Raw genomic sequence first — 22,058 nt, 5'->3', positions numbered from 1 at the left:
CTACATAGTATTGCTTTAAGGTAAAATAACGACATTTGAATGCTTAACTTACCTTGCCTAAAAGAGATTTTCTCCGTCATGGACCGTCTTCAGACTCAATCGATAATGGCGAATCGAGTTACTTGATGTGACGTCATGCGGTCACGTGACATAAAAACTTCTGGTTTAAAGTAAAAATACCACTTTAGTCAAATTGTTGCTTTTAATTTGTTCCAGGGGGTTCGTGATTTGATTTCAGGCAAACTGAATTTTTTTTTGTTTAAATCAAAAACCATGATTTTCATATTACTAACGCGCTCATTAAATAACAAAAACGATATTGCGCCATTAACTTTAGACTTTATACCAGGTTTTAGTTGGTCAATGGTGTAGTCTAATTTAGTTGCCTCGAAATAGCAATGCACTAGCAACGCGCCTAAAAACCCCACGTTTTCAGACCAGAACAGACATGGGCACAAAATTGTGCGTAAATGCATTTGCTATTTAAACAACATGACGCTAAACGTGACAATGATAATTGTGCCGGGTTCAAACTAGCAAAAGACACTTTGTCCCGCTGAATATATTCCAAAAGGCCAATGACCGCACGTCCTCTTCCCGTAGTAACAGTAGTTGTCACACATTAGTTTCACATACAACGTATGCATGTACACCCAGGTCTCCCTGATCACCCTCGACTACTCCTCTGCTGCTTGGAGGCTGATGTAGCTACAGAACTCCTCACAGTACCTTACTTGGTGTTTCTGTCGAGCTCCAGCTGGACACAGTTACAAGGCGTAATTTGTTTGGCTGGGCACGCACCGTCGTAGCGGCTCCCGATGGCATCCACAGGGGTTCAATCCCTCCTGAGGTGAGTACAAACAACAAGGATACAGCACAACACTTCAAAAGCTTTGTGTACTCACGTCAAATAGATCACTCACTCGTTGCACAGCACACACTCCAGTGAATAGGTTAGGGTCCGTACTCCTCTCCTGGCGGGACTACGCCTGAATAGGTGAGTGGGATCGTACTTTGCTACGTCGTGCAGTGCCTCGACCGGTGGCAAAACCCTCGCTGTCCAGTGCCAGCTCAATACACGTCTTTCAGCTCGCCCACCTACCACACACACACCTGGTGGGGCCGCTTAGAAACAGGTTACACTCTCATTTAACAATGTAAGCATTCAACATTCATCACTGATTTGCTGTTACTCACGGCTGGCAAGTCTCTAATCGATCTCTCTCTTCCTATTTCCTCCTTCTCCAGGGCATTCTCCAATGTAAACAAAGTCTTCAATGCAGCTCACCCAGTCCTTCATGCAGACACAACAACAACGGCGTCAATGTGTTTGTTTCACTGCGATGCTCACTCTTAATTGGCTTTAAACTGTTCTTTCTCTCTTCACAGATCCCAGAACGTGTCAACCGTGGCGTACTCCAGCATCAAACGACTCGAACCCAGCAGGTACTCCCAGCGTCCGTCCAACGCAACCGAACTCCTCAACTTCCTACAAACCACCACGCCGTCCTTTCGCCCGAACCAGCGCTGCGCTCTTTCCGCTTCCTAGCGGTCGCCGGATCAGCGAGGCCTGCGGTCTCTTCAGCGGCGGGTGTTTGTTGTGCTGCCCAAGGCATAAGTTGCCTCACCCAAAATCGACCCCCTTCCTGCATCTTCAGTCTACCTTTTATGTCCCTATCAATCATAGGGACCGCCCAGTCAGTGATCACTCCCTCATTTGCGCACCTGTAGTAAATTAAGCCCAAATTCATTGCCATAGCAAACCAGGAAGTGATTGTGTTTAACAAAAATTTGGTCCGGGCGGAACCTCTCCTCTCCATTTTTGGTTCCGCCCTAGAAGTCACTCCGTGACAGTATATCAAAGGTACATATTGGTACTAAATGTTTACACATCTGTACCTAATTGTCCATTCAATTACCTTTTTAAAGGGTGATGCCCCATTGACAGCTAGGGTACATGTTTTGACTTCTTTCTAACAATGTAAGTCCTTAAGGTACGGTTATCTACCCAAAATTGTATTCTGTTTTGTATTCCTGTAAAGGTATCAAACGGAAACTTAGGGTACAGCCCCAGTGACAGAAAAGGTACAGTTTGGTACCTTTATTTTTGACAGTGTAGAACACACCCTTGAATAGGCCTGTTTTATCCTCGCAAATCACAAGTCTCTGGGTTATAGGATACAAAGTAGCTGTTTGCTGACAGCTACTGGATCGATGTAACCCACATCCCCTTCCCTTATGCTGATAAAGTGCTGTGATAAGCACCCTGGAAAACTGTCAAGGAAGAAAACGAGTAAAAAAAAGGATTCCTGTGCTCAGTGGCAAGGATACACCCTCATATTTGAGTTCTGAGTGATTTTTTCATGAGCCAGCATTGAAGACTGGACTTACCTGTTTACCATTAATATTAATTCTGTGAAGTTCTTATTCTAGCAAATACTTGTAAGCACAGGCTATAACTAAATATCTGTAAAAAAAAGTTGAAGTACACTCCGCTTTTTTTATTTAAAGAATAAAATATTCACATAATTAGACATTATTACACTGATGGTTGTTAGATTTTTAATATTTTTTTCCAAAGGATCATCAGCTTCAAACTATTATTACAGGCTTAAGAAACGATTAAAAAAGAGTTTGGGTGGAGGAGTTGGTGAAACTATGGCAGGCAGCTACACAGCGAATCTTCCTAGTTCATTTGTGCATTTCAAATCCGTTAAATCTTTAGGTCAACAAATTTTCCACATTAAAACTAATCAAAGCTAAAACCTAAAACAATCATAATATATATTTATATATCATATAATGTATAATTTATGTTATATTTAAGGTAAACAGACAGGCGCGGCTCCAGAAATGTGTCCATTAAGCGTTATCCGCATTGAAAAAAGCGCTGCTTGCGCAGTGTCCAAGCACATAAACGCGTGAACTAATGAACAACAATTTGTTTTTATATATTTTAAGTGTAATGCCAAGCTAGGTGACTTGCACGACCCACCCCTGTGCAACGCATTTATTGGGAACCCCTAATATAAATTATCCTTTGGAATAATGGATGCATTGGAGCAGTTTATGCATTATACTTTTGGACATGAAGTTGCGAGTTTTGCATGGGTTTGATATAAAATAAAATATACAAGGTTTATATTTAGTTGTTTGCCATTTGAAATATTTTTACCAGATATTCCTTATAAATGTAACTTGAACTATTTCTGAAATGTTTCTTTAATAAATAACACTGTTCTCTCATAACGCAGCGAAGTACCTATTACATAAAGTGAACAATTGATTGTCGAGCAATTGATATCAACCTATTCAGCACCATCGCCATGGACAGCACCTGGTGACGTTGTACGTAAGAAAGTATACCTTTAGAAACCCGCTAAGGTACAGTTCGGGAAACACGCCTAGAAAAGGTAAACCTGTAGTTAAGGTTTAACTTAAGAGTCTTCGTAGCGCGCTAAGAGAGAACGTTATCGGGAAACGCAGCCCTGAATAATACCCTCTTTACTGTGGCTACTTTGTCAAAGTAAATATCAAACAATCTGTGGTTCACACAACAGGGCCTCATGCATTAAACTATTCCACGTGTGCAAAGGTACGCTACCCTCACATCCAAAAGATCTTTCCAAAATCTGCTTAATCAAACTTGTTCACAGCAAATTTAGCAAACATTGGCCACTAGCAAACTCTGTGTCGACTGCGACCAGACCTGCAGGACACATCTCATTACCAGTGGGAAGTACATTAAATACAAATATTTGGATATCAGAAACAACACCACACTGCTATATATTTTTTCTGTTATGAACACTGGAGATACAAACAATAATGTTTTCCAACGAATGCGTTAAAGTACCACACTGGAACACGAGGCATAGCGCATGCTGGCATGTCTTTTCCCAATGCTTTACTAAAGTATACAAACCTGCACAGATCTTTTTTATACAGTTAATTTTTATACAGAAATATTAGATATTTATTTTTATGCCTGCTCTTTATGATGTTTTGTTTTATTTATCAAACTACCACCTTAGCATTGTCTCATTATTATGTTACTAAACACATTCATCCATATTTATTAAATAATGTTAAATGTATTATTTAAAAGTAATTTAAAAAGACAATTACATTTTTAACAATTTAATTAAATATGATGGATGCTCTTTCTTGTTTAAAAGAGAAGACAGAAAACATGGAAACAAACAATAACTTGCAATGCTTCACAATTCTATTCATTATAAATAATTACCAACATGCTTAACATGTCATTACATGATTCAAATGAACTATGAATCCATCAGGTAAGAATTTCAAATTGTTTTTTGATTACATTGTATAATAATAATATTTCTTAAATTTCCAAACTATTTCAATTGGTTTGTTTTAACACCATTCCAGCATCTATGGAATTATATATTCATGACACCTGACCTAGCCAGGGTTTACCCAGAAACCTTCTTGCTGTGAGGCAACAATGAGCTCAACTGAGGCACTGTGCCACCCACTTTCAAATTATTTTGATAAATTACAGACGTAGAGTACTGTCTGCTTAATAACTGTTTAGTGATCCCTTAACAGACATTTAACTAACTACTACTACATTTATTCATTTAGCTGAAGCCAGTGTTGTAGTACTCGAGACTCGGTCTTGGACTCGGTCTTAAGACCATATTTTAATGGTCTTGGTCTTGTCATGGACTCATGAGCATTTTGACTCGGTATCGACTCATACTCAAATACATTTGGAATCGGACTTATTTTCAAGTCAACAATAGTCTCTTTTAAAATATATATTACGGTTTTATTAAACTGATGTAAGATTGACACGAACAGTGATTGGTGATCTTTTGCGCGCATCGGACAGGCGCGAGGTCAGAAGGTCAAACCTGAGGAGGTTTTTGCACTGCCATGAATTTTACCTTATGGCAGTCCAAAATGATAATACGGTGGCGCTAAAGCACAGAGTAGCACTACACATAAATCCAGCAGTAAACGAGTCAGCACAGTATTGTCAATTTAGTTTGACCGCCCCTGTCGCGGGTCACGCTCCTCCTTCCGTTTCCACCCCGAGGAGGTCCCAAAATACCCCAATGACCAGACAGACAAAGAAATAAAATTTAACAAGTTTTATTAAATCTTTAAAACAATTTAGGGGGATTTAAATACTTAAAAAAAGGATTTCCAGTCCTCCAGCCTTTGCCCCTAGGGCACACACAAGGGAGGGGCATTTAGTTACACTGGGCTCTTGGCTTTGGGTGTACAGGTGAGTATACAGAGAGGTACACTGGGCTCTTGGCTTTTGGCGTACAGGTAAGTATACGGGGCTCTTGGCTCTTCGAGACTTGGATGGCTGGAGAGGATGTATATGCACACAGTGAACTTCTCGCCTTCCTCACTAGGACAGACTTTTCAGGAAAGACTTGGACGTTGGCTTCCAACACGTAGGGGAATAATCCCACGACGACACAGAGCCTTTGGCTCAGACCTGCAGATGGGCAACATACAAACACACAGAATCCCTTTAATGATATACTACTTTAGTAAACATGTAGGGAGAGATACAACACCTCTTGGCTTCGAACAGAAGGGCGAATGGAAGTACAGTCAGGTGTATATAGATATATGAAAGTCGTCCACCGACACCAGTTCACTTCCTCCAATGCAGGGCTTCCTCTCCGGCCTAGAGAGTGATCGCTGACAACATTGACACAGCACCACACTACAATTCTTCGGGTGTACACACGTCAAAAAGACTCACCCACTGCACTCCACACACTCACGGTGAATTAGGGTCAGATCACCACGTTGGGCCGGGAATTGGTCCTGAACAGCTGAAAGGGGTTAGCACGGAGGATGACCAGATGGAGACGTCACATCCACGACTTGTAAACACACTCCTTCCTCTTCTTAGCTAGCTTCGGCTCGCCTACCACTCCTTTTCACGGGTGGGGCCGTATTCACGCTGAGCGAGTACACAGGAAATGCACTGGGACGCAAGGTTAGCAAAGATGTCACTGACAAGACAACATTTCCACATACTTACAGTTTTTTTGACACTCGATGCTTTCCTCTCTCTTCCAGAGGTCTAGTGTATGCAATTTTGCTAGTACCACACTTCTCGTTCCTTTCAATGTGTTTCACGGGGGCTTCTCAACACACACAATCTCTTCAAGATAAAGAGTACATGTCAACACAAACACTTCGACAGGGATTTTCTAAATACTTAGCTCCGTTTATCTTCAGCTCAAATCTCCATTTTGTCATTGCCTAGTCTGCAATATCCACAACACTACGTCTCTCCAAGCTCACCGATTACTCCGTCTCACCCACAGCATTGGCCGGAATAAACACAACACACACTTCTTGTCTCCTTCAGCCCTGTCCTCTTTCCGCTTCACTTCTTTGCGACCGCTGGATCAACGGGGCCTTCCGACTCCTTCTTAGAAGGCTTACGTTCCGTCCGCCCTTGGCGTCGTGCACGACTGTTTATTCCGGCGTTCGGCGTCCCCCTTTCACCGCATCCCCGCGGCCGCCCAGCTCGAGCCAGCAGGACCGCCCCCAAAAACGAACTCCCTTCCAGTTTCTTAATGCCCCTTTTCATACTCCTCCTCCTCTCAGCAACGTCTACTCTTCAATCACCACGTTCATTTGCACAACTGTTCTCCATAAAGCCCCAAATCTGGTTGCCCGGAGTTACCGGAAGTGACGAGGTGTTTCACAGACCATTGTCCGGGCGGAACTATTCTTTGCCACTTTCGGTTCTGCTGCTTGAAGTCACTCCGTGACAAGCATCATGCGTCTTGTCAAACACGTGTTGAAAGGGTTTATGATAAAAGAGACATTCATGCTTACCAGATAGTCACTTAAAGCAGTGGTTCTCAAACTTTTTTGGCTGAAGTACCCCTTTTTATGATTTTTTCAAGCCAAGTACCCCTTAACCAGTCAACAACATTTGATTTTGAGATACAGCGAAATGAGAGTGAGTTTTTATATCTGATGCCCCAGAGCAGGTTTATTGCTTATCATCACGAAACTGGTGGTATTTTTGAGGCTCTGGTTTGTTTTTTTATTGGAGAGCTACATTCTAAAAAATAAAAGTGGTCGAGAGCTACTTGTGTCACCTTATACCTAAATTAGTGAGTTCATAGACACCTGTCTATTAACTCACTGTGATTTGAACTCTTTCCCCGCCAGCATTTAAAAAAAAAAGTTGCCAGCCAGTGCCAGCATTTTTTTTATTTTTCACAAAATTGTAATACCTTCCAGAAAATGCTTTTCTTTAAACATAAACATATAATACATCAAATGAAAGAACAGATCATTTTAAACAACAACAAAAAAAAACTTTCATGTTGTCTTTATTTATACTTTTTTATCACCTCTTATATGGGTAGGATTCGTCGAAAAATACCACATTTTGAATAAAAAAATAAATTATTAAAGATCAGATTTAGAAAGATGATCCAAACATAGAGTATTTACTGCTTTTGGATTCATAATAGGGATGTGCATGTATGTCATGTATGGCTCTTTGGTATCTCTTGACATTTGATGTTTAAATATGAGATGATATTGAACTTGTGACGACTGTATTTTCGTTTTATCAAAAATGTATCCGAAAATGACGGCATCCATTTTAACCATAGTGCCTCGACTCGAGATGTGCGCGGATCATCCGGTTGCCGCGGCCCGGGCTTCACAGCGTTGCGCGGATCGTCCGGTTGCCGCTACGCGGGCTTCATAGCGTTGCGCGGATCGTCCGGCGCGGGTGCGCCGACTTATCTTTTTGAATCATACATGTTAAATTACTGATGTCATATGATACGCTGGTCTACACAGCTCAACGCGACGTCAAACACGTACCCATTCTTTACCACAGGCGCTTGTAACAAGACATCCAAATGTGCCATAACCACAGAAAATAAATAAACCCACGAGCGAGCTACCTTCAATTAAGACGCGAGCTACCTGTAGGAATTTGTTTGGAATACAGCTGCTTTCCCAAGGTTATTATGGAAGATTTAATGAGGTACATTTAAATAAAACTCAAACATATTTACAACACTGACAGATGTCACTTACTTGAATATATATATACGCACAGCAACACCACAAAAGAAAGTAAACTTTAAGTATGAAATGATAACAGGAGCAGACTCCGTGTATCTACGTTGCTGAAGCTGCTGAACTGAAACCTTGTGCATGCGCCAGACAAGGTCAACAGGTTGAACTCGCACATGCATTTTGTACAATGTGCTTTAAAATTATGATTTTTTTAATGCATCTTTGTGTAGTCCTAATGTCATATAAAAATACTATCATCATGAATTACTGATTTTATTAATTTATTCCTAAATGTCAGTTTCCACTTTCTCTCACGTACCCCCTGCAGTACCCCAAAGTACCCCTAGGGGTACACGTACCCCCATTTGAGAACCACTGGCTTAAAGGAGCATTTCACCCATAGAAACATTAATCTTTATTGAAAGTGTGTCATATTTGTAGTTGAAATGTAACATACATTTAGAATTTGATGAAAATGATGATTTTTACATCATTGAAAGAAGGAAGTGCAACACTGAAATCTGTATTTCTCCTGTCTCAGCAGCAACTGAGAAAATGTTGCATGACCATTCAAAAACATGACTGGGGTTCTAACTATACAAAGCTTGATGCAAATGGGTGAAGTGTCCCTTTAATCTCATCTGAATTTACTGTTAAATTAAATAGTTTCTTGCGAGTATTTTGTAAACATGAGCATCTCTTTAATCATAATACCTTTCAACACATGTTTGACCATAGTTGTAGATTTAGGGTGGGACTCTAGGGACGTGTCCTTACCAATTTTCAGGAAAAACTTAATTATCTCTAGAAATAATTTCGACCAAACATTAAATCTATGTTTATATAACCACTGAAAACATTCATTCATCTGCTTCATGTGATGTTAAACATGTAAAGTGATGGACGGCCTCTGTTTATCTGCTTTCTTCACAAATAAATAAACACATTTGAACTTGTATGCTCGTCTTGTATGTTCATGATTATAAATGGACAGGTAAACGAAAACAATTATTATCATTCAACATAAAATGACAGACTATAATTGACTATGACGGGATTTTTAAAAGTGAAAAAGTCTAATGCAACCTCTGGTGTGTGTGTGTATGATTACCTTGATTAGTTCATTATTAATAATAAACCTAGATTTACAAAACATTTATTTCATGCTATAACAGTTGACTTCATCAGTAACATTTTTGGCATTTTAGCTTAGCAGTAATTATGTTCATCACCTGATAAATGGCTTTTACAGTCCTGCATTACTACAGTAAACAATTGATTTTAAGTTTGTTTGCCCCCCCCCCAATAAAAAATCTTTAGCATCAGCCGCCACTGATCCAAACACATATTTTTAATTTGCGCCCCTCGGAAGAGAAGTCACCGGCCGCCATTGATGAAAGGGAGCAATCATGTATTGCGCTTTGTTTGTATTTTGTGTTTTTGTGCTTCTCACACTAGGTTTTGATAAAGGGCTTGTTCTGAGTTGTTCGAATTAAAAACACAGAAAACTAAATGTACAGTCTTTAGCAATCTGAATGTAACACCAATCTCTAAACTGCCTCATTGGTATAAAACTGTCCTAATACTTAAATAACAATTATGAAATGGTAAAATGAAGCATATAATTATGTTTTGACTTGTTATTTGTTATTAATGTGACTGGATGGCACATAACTTTCTTAAGCTCAACTCCAATAAGACAGAGATACTTATTATTGAACCAAATCGCTACAAACATAATATGTCAGATTACAAATTGCACATAGATGGCTGTACTGTGGTGCCATCTTCCACGGTTAGGAACTTAGGTGTGATGTTCGACAGCAACTTATCCTTTGATAGTCATATCGCCAACGTCTGCCGCACAGCATTCTTCCATCTTAGAAATATCTCAAAAATACGCCATATACTGTCTACATCTGACGCAGAGAAGCTTATTCATGCTTTTATGACCTCTAGAATAGACTATTGTAACTCGCTACTCGGGGGATGCCATTCAAATCAGGTCAACAAGCTTCAGCTAGTTCAAAACGCTTCTGCAAGGGTACTTACTCGATCTAAAAAGTATGACCACATAAGCCCAACTCTGGCATCTTTACACTGGCTACCAGTTAAATATCGCATCCAATTTAAAATATCACTAATCACCTACAAAGCTTTAAATGGCTTAGCACCCTCATATCTTAGAGAATTACTATCAGAATACAATCCATCACGCACACTACGATCGCAAAATTCTGGCCTATTGATTATCCCTAGACTATCAAAAGTGTCTAAAAGTGGAAGATCCTTTTCCTACTTAGCCCCTAAGCTCTGGAATGATTTACCAACCGATGTCCGAGAATCAGACACAGTCGATCATTTTAAATCTAGACTTAAAACTTTTCTCTTCAACAAAGCATTCGCATAATTTGTCTAGTAAAGGTTCTTAACTCGCAATAGTTATTTTCACGGAACAAAGCACTCACGGTCATAACACAGACCAACCAAATAAATAAATAAAAACCTTTTCTGCATGAACACTTAAAATGAATTGCATTAAATAGTTTGCCACCGTTTGCCACTGAACCTGCATTAACGACGACAGTGGGGCTTCCGGCCTTAGTCAAACGGTTTGGCACGTATGGTCGGGTTGCGATTTTGGTGCTTTCGTGTGTCTTGTGAATAGTATGCCATACAGACCCGTTTGCCACTGAACCTGCATTAACGACGACAGTGGGGCCTCCAGCCTTAGTCAAACGGGTTGGTATGTATGGTCGGGTTGCGTTTTTCACGCTTTCGTGTGTCTTGTGAATAGTATGCCATACATACCCGTTTGCCACTGAACCTGCATTAACGACGACAGTGGGGCCTCCAGCCTTAGTCAAACGGGTTGGCACGTATGGTCGGGTTGCGATTTTGGCGCTATCGTAAGTCTTATGAATAGTATGCCATACAGACCCGTTTGCCACTGAACCTGCATTAACGACGACAGTGGGGCCTCCAGCCTTAGTCAAACGGGTTGGTATGTATGGTCGGGTTGCGGTTTTCGCGCTTTCGTGTGTCTTGCGAATAGTATGCCATACAGACCCGTTTGCCACTGAACCTGCATTAACGACGACAGTGGGGCCTCTCAGCCTTAGTCAAACGGGTTGGCACGTATGGTCGGGTTGCGATTTTGGCGCTATCGTAAGTCTTATGAATAGTATGCCATACAGACCCGTTTGCCACTGAACCTGCATTAACGACGACAGTGGGGCTTCCGGCCTTAGTCAAACGGGTTAACATGTATGGTCGGGTTGCGATGTTTTTGGCGTTTTCTCCTGGTCCTGTAAATGGTATACAATATAGACCCGTTTGCCACTGAACCTGTATTAACGACGACAGTGGGGCTTTAGGCCTTAGTCAAACGGGTCCTCAGGTTTCATTTTCTCTTAAAGATCGGAAGGTGACCCTTATTTACCATATATACCCTCGCATTGGGCCCCCAATTTGCTAAATCCTCAACTGTGGATAACATAATTATGCCGCAATATTTAGTCTGTCTGGAACGAAGCTGAGTTAAACCACATCACTGTGTGACACTTCAATACATATGAACGGCCGCTACGCTAATACGATTTTGTTTTTCTCTCCCTGTCTCGTCCTCGACCCGAGGACGAGACAAACAGACCCAGTCCCGGTAGATGTGAAAGTCGGCACACCTCTGATCTACTGGCTGTCCTTCAACGTTATGCCCAGCTGATACCTGACCAACGATCACCGGCAGAACCGCTTAATCTCCGCTAAATCTCCATTTCCGTTCTCCCAAGGGTTTTTCCCTCCTAGGACTTATTTTTCCTCGGATAAAAGCACGGGGTTTTTTTTCTCCTAGGGGGTTTTTCACCCCGGGGAGGCAGCCTTTTTGGGCTTTACCTAGCTTCCTCTTCTATACGTTGCTTTAGTAATACGTGCAATTATAATATTGAGTCATAGCCGCAGCAAATTTAACTGCTCATGCTTTCATGTATTTTGTTGTGCTATCTGTCGTTTTCTGTGCTTTTCACTGCTTCTATTTATGTAAAGCTGCTTTGAAACAATTGACTTTTGTGAAAAGCGCTATATAAATAAAATTGAATTGAATTGAATTGAATTAAACAGAATAATATTAATTTTGTGCCCCACATTTTTATTATAAAGCTAAAATACTTTGCCACCAAGAACAGCATTTAAACTGGTCGTTTCCTCTGGTTCAACAGATTTATCCAGATGTAAGCTTAGTTAATGGTTTTTTAAGCATCTAGTGTTTGTTGCTCTTATAGTCCCACATGTGCATATAACTCCATAATAAAGGATTGAGTCTTTTCAATGGGAAAGGAAATGTTTTTTGGTGTTTTCTGTATTGATGGAATGACTTCCCGCTCTCTGAATAGAGACCTGCTTCACTCTCAGTCTCCGTCTGGAACAACCTGCTCGTTTCCTGTCCAAAGGAACCTCCTTACACAACAATGAAAAGCACAAAGGCAGAAGTGACGAGTGCATTCGCACCTGACTCACATTATTACACAGTACTATATTCTAAGTCACATGTAATAGAGCGCTGGAATGTACATAACTGATATGAGGGGTTTTAGGGTGACATTGTTTCTGGTGATATGAATCACTATACTTTCAATTGGATGTATCCTAAAAACACTAAAGTACTCTTAACTTTTTAAATACTGTACAAGTATATGACGAGGAACGAAAAATTCTTCAAAATGTAACCGTCCCAAAACTTTTGATTTACTTTTACTTAAAGTCTCTGATAATTCTTCCAAAATGAAAAAAGTTGAAATATTACACTTCAGCAAGGGTAAAATGTGCATATAAAAGTACTGTAAGGTGCGTAGTATGGTGCAGAATTGTGGTATTGAAAGAAATAAAAAATATTAAACTCATATTAATATGTAACTGTTACATGTAAAATTAACTATATTTTAAAATATAGTGAGGCTTACCAAGATATGGCAAAATATTATTGAGATCTTTATTGAGAAACCTTAAATGTGAGACACTGGAATATTGATTTTTGTGTTATTTTTCTTTTTTTTCTTAGTAACCTTTAAAGAGATGAGTTAAGAAGCTCACTCTTCATGGCTTTTATTTCATCTGCATCTTGAGAGGTTTGTCAAGCTTCTAACTTTTACTGTGGCTCACTTACTTTGGAGAATCCATTAAATGATACAGAACATTAGTAACATAAATTGCTTAATAACACGCATGTCATATTGCTGTGGGGTTTAAAAGCTTTTTACATGACTGTCATTCATTGTGTTTGCCCACATTGGTTTAGTGTATTTTAAGATTCAATCATCTGGCCTCTGTGTTTCCAAAATTCAGAAACACTTGCCAAATCCACACTGTCTGCACTTACATAACTGCGTGCACACTCGCTTAATCAGACCCACGTGTGTTGGTGCCTACGTGTCTTTTTTGCAAATATCTATTAAACCAAACTACAATATTTGATTCACTTTGAAAGGTGCCACTGAATGACTGTAAATAATCCAACATTAAAAAGAATCTCATCTGTCCTCATGCAAACCTCCACTATTGAACTTCCTGTAATTTAAGTCTTTGAATGCATTTCTCTTCTGTACTCTGATGGCTGTTTGCTTTTGTTTTTAATTCTCGTAAATGCTTGAATGAAAGAAGACAGACACCCAGGGCAGGACTTAACAGGGTGGAGGCCCCTGGGCTTGAATACATTTTGGGCCCTACACTATCAGAACAAAAGCTGTCACTGGGACGGTACCCTTTAAATGGTTCCTAATATTGACCATTTAGGTACAGATATAGGTACATTTGTACCAATTATATGCACTCTTTAAGTACAAATGTGTACTACTTGAAAGGGTACCACCCCAGTGACAGCTTGTGTAAATTATCTTCTGAGAGTGCACACATACAGTAAACAACCTAAAATAAAATATATATCATAGAACTATATTTTAGGGAAGTTTCCCGACAGGGTTTAGATTAATCCTGCACTAGGCTTATTGCTAGGTTATATTTGGGCATTCAAGTAGTTTTTACAAACAAACCTTACAAAAAACATTCCTGGTGTGCGTCAAACATGCATTTTAGTCTGGGACTAGGATAAGACCTGTCTAGGAAACTTCCCCTATGTCTCTATAGCAGAACATAAGCCCAGTCTAAAATTAAATCATGTATTTTTAGGGATGTCACAAATCCAAATTAATCATGCACATTAAAAAATACCCCATAACAACATTTAAAATCATTGTGTAAGACTTAACTTAAGAAAAGAATGATATGTCTTAATAAACATTCACCTTTTTACACACCATATAATGTTATAAACATAATCAACAAGTGTATTTTGTGCATATAGCCTAAGTGGTGCAGTGTTTAACAATGAAAAACAAAAGATTTTAGGATGTAATTTAATAATTATGACAAGACCATCATGTAATATTAGACACCAAAAACCAGAGTGGAGAAGATGATCATTAATTAATTTTTGCGTCTGATATGAATGTAATACATTAAAACCTTGAACGTAGATATAAAAATTAACACTTTTCAGAAGTTTAAACTGTGATTCTGTTAGCAAACATGCTGAAAGAGAAACTACAGGAAAGTTAGGCTAGCTAGTGGATTATATCGAAAACCATCAGGACATCAACATGGCCATAATTTAGTGAATCCTCACCTCCAGATAAAGTAATAAACTGGACTGATGATTTAAATGTTGATATAATCATGTGCGTTGTTAAAGGTCACATATTTTTAGGCTTTCTAGAGTTTTATTTTAGGTTATGGTGTCCTTAAGAATATATATTGCCTGTTTAAGTACCAAAAACAATCTCTATATATTTTTTACAGCTCCTCTTACAGGAGCTCTGCTACAAACAGGTCATTTCAGCATGTAATAGTAATATTCATGAGCCTCTCTTCTGATAGGCCTGTTATTTTATGAGTGAAATACGCAGTTGAAATAAAGTTACCCATGGAATTACACTAAGTGTTAATTTCTGGACACTAAATGTTAGGTTAGTAAACCAATAGACACAGAGACTAAGAGATTTTAACCTTACCATGTTTAACTCAATAAACAAACAGACACCAAAAGGGCTTGTGTCTGTAACTTAAGAATACAAACAACGTCTGATTTCCAACAGATATTCTATCAAAACCGATGGCTACCAAAAACTTTAACGTTACAAAACAACACTTTAGCATCTAGTTAGCCAACACGTTAGCTAACGTTGCATAATTGTTTACAATATCCCAGATAGCAATGAGTCGGCGGACCACCGGCGGTGCTCTGGAGGCAGTAGAAGCGTCATGAAGGCGTAATCGCAAACACGTCTGACCGCCGGCGGCAGCCGCTTTTTAAAAGCGGCAGCCGGCTGTCTACCGCCTTCAATCCGTGGCTGGCCCGCAGGCCAACCGCCGTTCGTCCGCCTTTATATTGAAGGCGGCTCTTTCGCGGCCCGTCGGAGGCAAGCGCTTTTTTCGAGCGATTTCCCTCCGCTTATTGTGTATATATATATATATATATGTCACGGCTAGGGGCTGGCTACTAAACCTAAAGCCACGCCCCTTCTCAACTTCCACCTCGAGGAGGTCCCCAAAGCCAACCCAATGACCAAACAACACGAGAGCAGGTAAGTATTAAAACAAACTTTATTTAAATATTTAAAATAACTGGGGGAATGGGGAAGGGACAATTAAAACTAACTTCCTCTCTGCCTTCCAGGCAGGCCACAGCACGGGAAGGTGGCAGAAAGGGGAAGGGGGCAACGGAAGTCCCAGGGGCTGGGGACCAAAATATAGGGGGGAGTGGGCCGGGAACACAGGCTCCTGCCAACTCCGCTATCCGTGGCGCCCTCCTCTTCTCTCCTGGAGGCAAAGACAAAATAGTGTGAACTTGGGGTTTATCGCTCTCTCTATCTGCGGTACCTGTGTCACGTCGGGCCAATACTTCACTGCTCACTCCACTTTGTGTTTCCTTCCACAGGCTTCGACGGAGACACGAAGACTCGTTTAACCTGGACTGGGATCGTCCTCACCTGTCGGTTTGCGGCTAGTTCTTGGTAAGTATGGTTTTTTTTTCCACAGGTCACTCTCCTAACATCCACTCCCGTCTTTTCTCTCTCTTTACAGGCAGCTTGGACACAACAACACAGTTAGTGCAACTTGGATACTTCTCACCTCTCTGCTGTTTACAGCTCGGGGCATGTATGACTGTCCACAGTTCGTTCTACTGACGTTCACTCTCGTTCTCTCTTCCTTTACAGGCAGCTTGGACACAACGACACAGTTAGTACAGCTTGGATACTTCTGCCCGAGTTGTAAACAGCAGAGAGGTGAGATGTGACTGTCCACAGTTCGTTCGACTGACGTTCACTCTCGTTCTCTCTTCCTTTACAGGCAGCTTGGACACAACAACACAGTTAGTGCGACTTGGATACTTCTCACCTCTCTGCTGTTTACAGCTCAGGCATATGTGACTGTCCACAGTTCGTTCTACTGACGTTCAATCTCGTTCTCTCTTCCTTTACAGGCAGCTTGGACACAACAACACAGTTAGTGCAACTTGGGATACTTCTCACCTCTCTGCTGTTTACAGCTCGGGCATGTATGACTGTCCACAGTTCATTCTACTGACGTTCACTCTCGTTCTCTCTTCCTTTACAGGCAGCTTGGACACAACAACACAGTTAGTGCAACTTGGATACTTCTCACCTCTCTGCTGTTTACAGCTCGGGCATGTATGACTGTCCACAGTTCGTTCTACTGACGTTCACTCTCGTTCTCTCTTCCTTTACAGGCAGCTTGGACACAACAACACAGTTAGTGCAACTTGGATACTTCTCACCTCTCTGCTGTTTACAGCTCGGGCATGTGTGACTGTCCACAGTTCGTTCTACGGCGTTCTGGTCGACAATGTACAGGGGCGGGCTTACGACAGCTGGCCTGCACAGAAAGGCGAACGACGATGGTTTTCCTAGGGGGCGCCGGGGGCAAAAACCCTCTCGGCGAATGCCCTGGTCAGCAGGGGGCGAACGTCACACCGTCTCACCGGGCCGAGCGCTGCCCTATCCTCAATGCCCGTAGGCCGATCAAATACCGGACAGGGGCGCCCCTTTGTAGAGACCACGGGGCGGCGGAACTCCTTCGCCTCTCACTCTGCCACAAGATAGAACACACAGGTAAAGTAGCAATATACAGGTTCGTGGTTGTACTCACACACGCACTGCCAGCTTCCCAATCTTCACCGCCACACTCTGCAACTGTCGACACACCAGACGGGCGACTTCCAAAAACCCACACCGTCACTTTACACTTGAATCGCACACAGCGTACAATAATTGATGTTGCTCACAACCGGCAGCCTCTCCGTCTCTCCTTAGTGGAAGGGGTGATGCGGGGTACGTCTGACAAGACACACAGCACTTGCACAGCAACCCACAGCAAATACACAGCACCACTTCAACGTGAAAAGTTTTCAAATGACATGGACTCACCCCCCCACACTACAAGTGTACACACGAGACGCCCGACGTCCTCCTCTTCGCTAAGGTCAAATGGGGGCGATGGTACCACGGCCGGAGCTTTTTAGTTCTGTTGCTATGGCTGCTGAATCCACTTATTCCTGCGGCCCACCTACCACGCTAAGTCAGGGGTAGGGCCGCCCTCCTGGAGGCGTTCGATAATACACAGGTTAGTAGTTATGCTTCAGTTATCCAGAGCCAATACTCACAGCGATCCTCTTGATGATTAGTTTACAAACTGCTTCGTTTCCTTCCTCCTTGGTTACTCCAAGCGTGTCACAATCACCGTTGTTTTCTTCTACGGTAACATCCACTGAGAACTACGAGAGAGAAAGAGAGAAAGTGCAACCAACTGCCAACGTGTAACGGACGAGCACAGCTCCGTACCTCAACTCACACATTACGCACCCAAACTGTGATTTACACTGCTCTTAAATACTCCTCTGTGTGCTGTCACCCTCCAATCAACCAGCGTTCCTCTTAAACACGCACAGCTGTGCTTGATTTCGCTGATTACAGCCCTCGCGATGCTACCGGATGTCCGGTGTTTCCTCTTCCCGGTCTGGGCGGAAACATCCGGGCGGAACCAAAGTTTCCCGACTTTTGGTTCCGCCCAAAAGATCGTCACCTTGTGACATTTCTATATATATATATATATATATATATATATATATATATATATATATATATATATATATATATATATATATATATATATATATAATATTTACATAGGCTATTTCTAGCATGCAGTTTATCAAGAATAATGATTGAACTAACCAGACAAATTCCCATTTGGAGTTTTTATTCCACATTTCAAAGTACATTAACAGTCATTGAAACAAGATATGTAAGAGCACTGAAATAAACAACTGAAAAATAAAAACGTAATAAAGCCATGCAAGTTTCCAAATAAATTCTAGTAAAAAAACACATTACAAGCAAATTAGAACATTTACAATAATTGTTAATAATTTAGAGGTCGCTCTAGGATGAAAAGAATTAGGCTACCAGTAAACATTATATCAAGTAATGAGGATATTTGGTACCAAAGAACGTGCAGCATGCCAAATAAATCGTCATTTCTAACAATAAATTATTGCCACTTATCCTAGAGTAAAGGTCTGGACTAGAATAGACTATTATAATGGCACTGCTGACCTGGAACACAATATTTTCACTTTGCTGCAATAAGATCTGTCTATTGTGAATGAAAAATGAACGAATACTTTACTGATCCTCAAGGGGAAATTCAAGGTTCCAGTAGCTTATAACACCACACACCAACATAAACAGAATGATAAAAAAAACATATCCACATGACTAAAAAAAAAGTAAAAGACACTAAAGATATTAACACTCTGGGGTCGACGGTGGCGCGGGCGCCGCAAACTCTTTATTTTTCAATCACTCCGCAAAGAGACTTAAATTACTCTGCTGATTTTTGACATACAGATATGATTTATACATCATTTCAAACGTTAAAGTGTCTAGTTTTTTTCTGTCCACTCCCAATAAAAACAGAATGTTGTGCTTTTCGCAAAATTAAGAAAATAAACATGATGCACGTTCTGTTCTCTCTCCCTCAGTGAAGTCCTTTCAGAAACGCGTCAGAAAAATAAACTGTAACTTAACGAATACTTGGTGTAGAAACAAAAGATAAATGTCTACATAATGCTTGGAATGTCTCCTTTTAAATGATATAAGTGAAATTGAAAACAGATATTGTCATTCGGTGTAAACTGTATGAGAAGGAGGAGAAGTACCGTATTTCGCCAGTTACCTCATTATCTGTAATGAGATCGGATCGCCACACCCCCGCGCCATTGAAGTGAATGAGCAGAAACATCCATATGCATGGCTCGTGCCTCCTGCAGTCAATGGATATGCAATCCACAATCCAGTCTCTCCATTCCTTGTTGTTCCATCCGATTGCACCAAACATGACATAAATCCTTATTTCCTTGCGTATGTGTGTCAGTATCTCCAGACGCGAGTGTTTTCTTTGTTCTTCCGTCAAACAGTTCACGCGATTGGAACACACATACACAAACACGCGAGTCAGGAAACTCGACGCGCTTTTTGGTATTCTTATATAATGCGCGATTCCAAACAGTACAATCCTTATTTAGTTGCGTCTAAGCGCATATCTCCGCACAGCAAGTTTATTAAACACAGGATCACTCGCGTGTGCACACATTCACTGCTTTCATGATCAACACGTGAGGTAATGGCGGCGGTTGTAAACAAACATCGATACGTTTACCACGCGTGTCCCTTGTTGTGTTTCTACTATAATGATTACAAATACACAAATAAGAGTCCAGACAACGATAGGCAGTTGTTCTTTTGAGCTTTTTACTGCACAGAAGTAAACCTCTCGCTGGCCAACCAAACACTAACCCTGGGTTGAAGTGTGTTCATGTTAAGATGGCCAAACAGTATCTTTACCATGATTAAGCTACTATGGTTTTTAAAAGGTAACTTATACTTGTGAAATTAATAGAAAATATTTCAATAGAAATATATATAAATATATATAATGTGTGTGTGTGTGTGTGTGTGTATTTACATTATATTGAAAAGTAAACCTTATCATGGTTTTACTACAGAGAAAGTTATTCCTGTTGAACATCCACACAAGGCTCATTAGTGGCTCATTATTCAACTCTTTTGTCTCTCAGCTGTCAATCACTGATTATTCAGGAGCTTTCCCGCCTCCATGCATACAGCCTTTCCCAAGCAAAAGTGTCTTAGAAATTGTAAATCAATATCTTGCAGTGGCGGTTCTAGACAAATTTCACTAGGGGGGCCAAGGAGGTGCCAGTGTTTTACCAGAGGGGCACATAAAAAAATGGCAAGAAGTTATATTTAAAGATTATAGGGTTGGTTACAAGAATTAAGTTTAATACAGGACTAGGCCTTAGTTTAATTAGGAAATATAACTAGTTTTAACAAACATGACTTACTAAATACATTACTTGTGTGCATTTTGAACCAAAACAGAGGGCACTGGTGTGTTTTAAGATATGTCAGTGCAAGTTGTTTTCAGTTTGGACAGCTCTTACATTTATTTTAGTCTAGGACTAGTCTAATCCCTTTCCGGGAAACTGCCCCGTAAACTTTATTTTACTTTACAATCATATAAATATTTATTTAATACAAGAGAGAGTGCAGGTGCAAAAGGGGAGCTGGGCTCTTTTCTATATAAAGCCCCCCAACCGAAAAGCATGCGAGCCTACTCAATAAACCTTATGAAATGCAAACTTTTATAATGACTAACGTTTGTTTTAGTTTACATATAAACACACATTGCTAGACAGTTAGGGACCACAATCTAATCAACATTTAAAATAATATTTATTTTAAATTGTAAACATTTTTATATGTAACATTTAATTATATTCCTCCAATTTTTTGCACGTATATGTAAGAGCATAATTACAGCGCTTTTTACGATGTGTAAACTTTAAAAAGTTAGCGAGATGTTGGTTTTGCCGGTTGTTGATGAGTAACAGCTGTGAATGATCACAACGCGCTTAAGCAGCCACGTCACAGGAGAACAAGTGAACAGTGTCCCAATATGAAGTGAGCTAGAGTCCTTACCAGTACCCAAACCTGCATACACATTCTCAACATCGGGAGATTGGTAACGAATTGAGACACTCGCCGAGCAGCACCTGCAGGCATCTACAGTGGTTGGGTGCGCCGCTCTAATTTACCCGTGTAGAACGTTGCGTCGCATTAGTTCCGCTTTTGGCGCTCGCGTGTAAAATCAAAATTAATTTATAATTTTTTATTTGGTCAGCACGGGGTGGCCACAGGGGTGGCCAGGGACATGTCTACAGAGGCACGGGCCACCCTTGGCCTCCGTGTAGAACCGCCACTGATATCTTGCTTTATGTGATTGAGTAGGCCATATGATTTTCACATCATTTTGAAGAAAAAACTCTAGACTACTAGATCCAGTTTGGAAAGTCTTGGGAAAACATGTTTAGAATGAGTTTTGTGGAGTTATATCAGTGACTTAAAAATTTAGCTTTTTCAAAAACCACGCATAAACATTTTTCTCTCAAAAATACAATCATGTACATACATGTTGATTATATGATATTGTAGCCCAGTTTGTGATGAACACAGTGTTATGAGACTTTTGCCATTAATATGTTTTTGTTAGGACGTCAGTTTAATTGGTTGCTTTGTTTCTGTGTTTTCATTGTCTGTGTTTATGTTTTACAGCTTTGCTCATGCGCGTCTGTCACTTGGGTTCTTCATCTGCGTGATTCCTTACACCTGCGTCATTCACCTGCTAATCATTTACCCCTCGTTTGGTTTGCTATATTAGTGTCCTTAGCTTTTTGTTCCCTGCGAGTTCGTCATTGTATGTGCCTTGCCATATCTCCTGTCCTGTCTTGTCTAGTCGGTCTAGTTCCCAGTATTTTGATATTATAACTATCCGTTTATTTTGTT

Source organism: Paramisgurnus dabryanus, chromosome 6, assembly GCF_030506205.2.
Source record: "Paramisgurnus dabryanus chromosome 6, PD_genome_1.1, whole genome shotgun sequence".
NCBI classification, from domain to species: domain Eukaryota; kingdom Metazoa; phylum Chordata; class Actinopteri; order Cypriniformes; family Cobitidae; genus Paramisgurnus; species Paramisgurnus dabryanus.
This window is presented reverse-complemented; position numbering follows the sequence as displayed.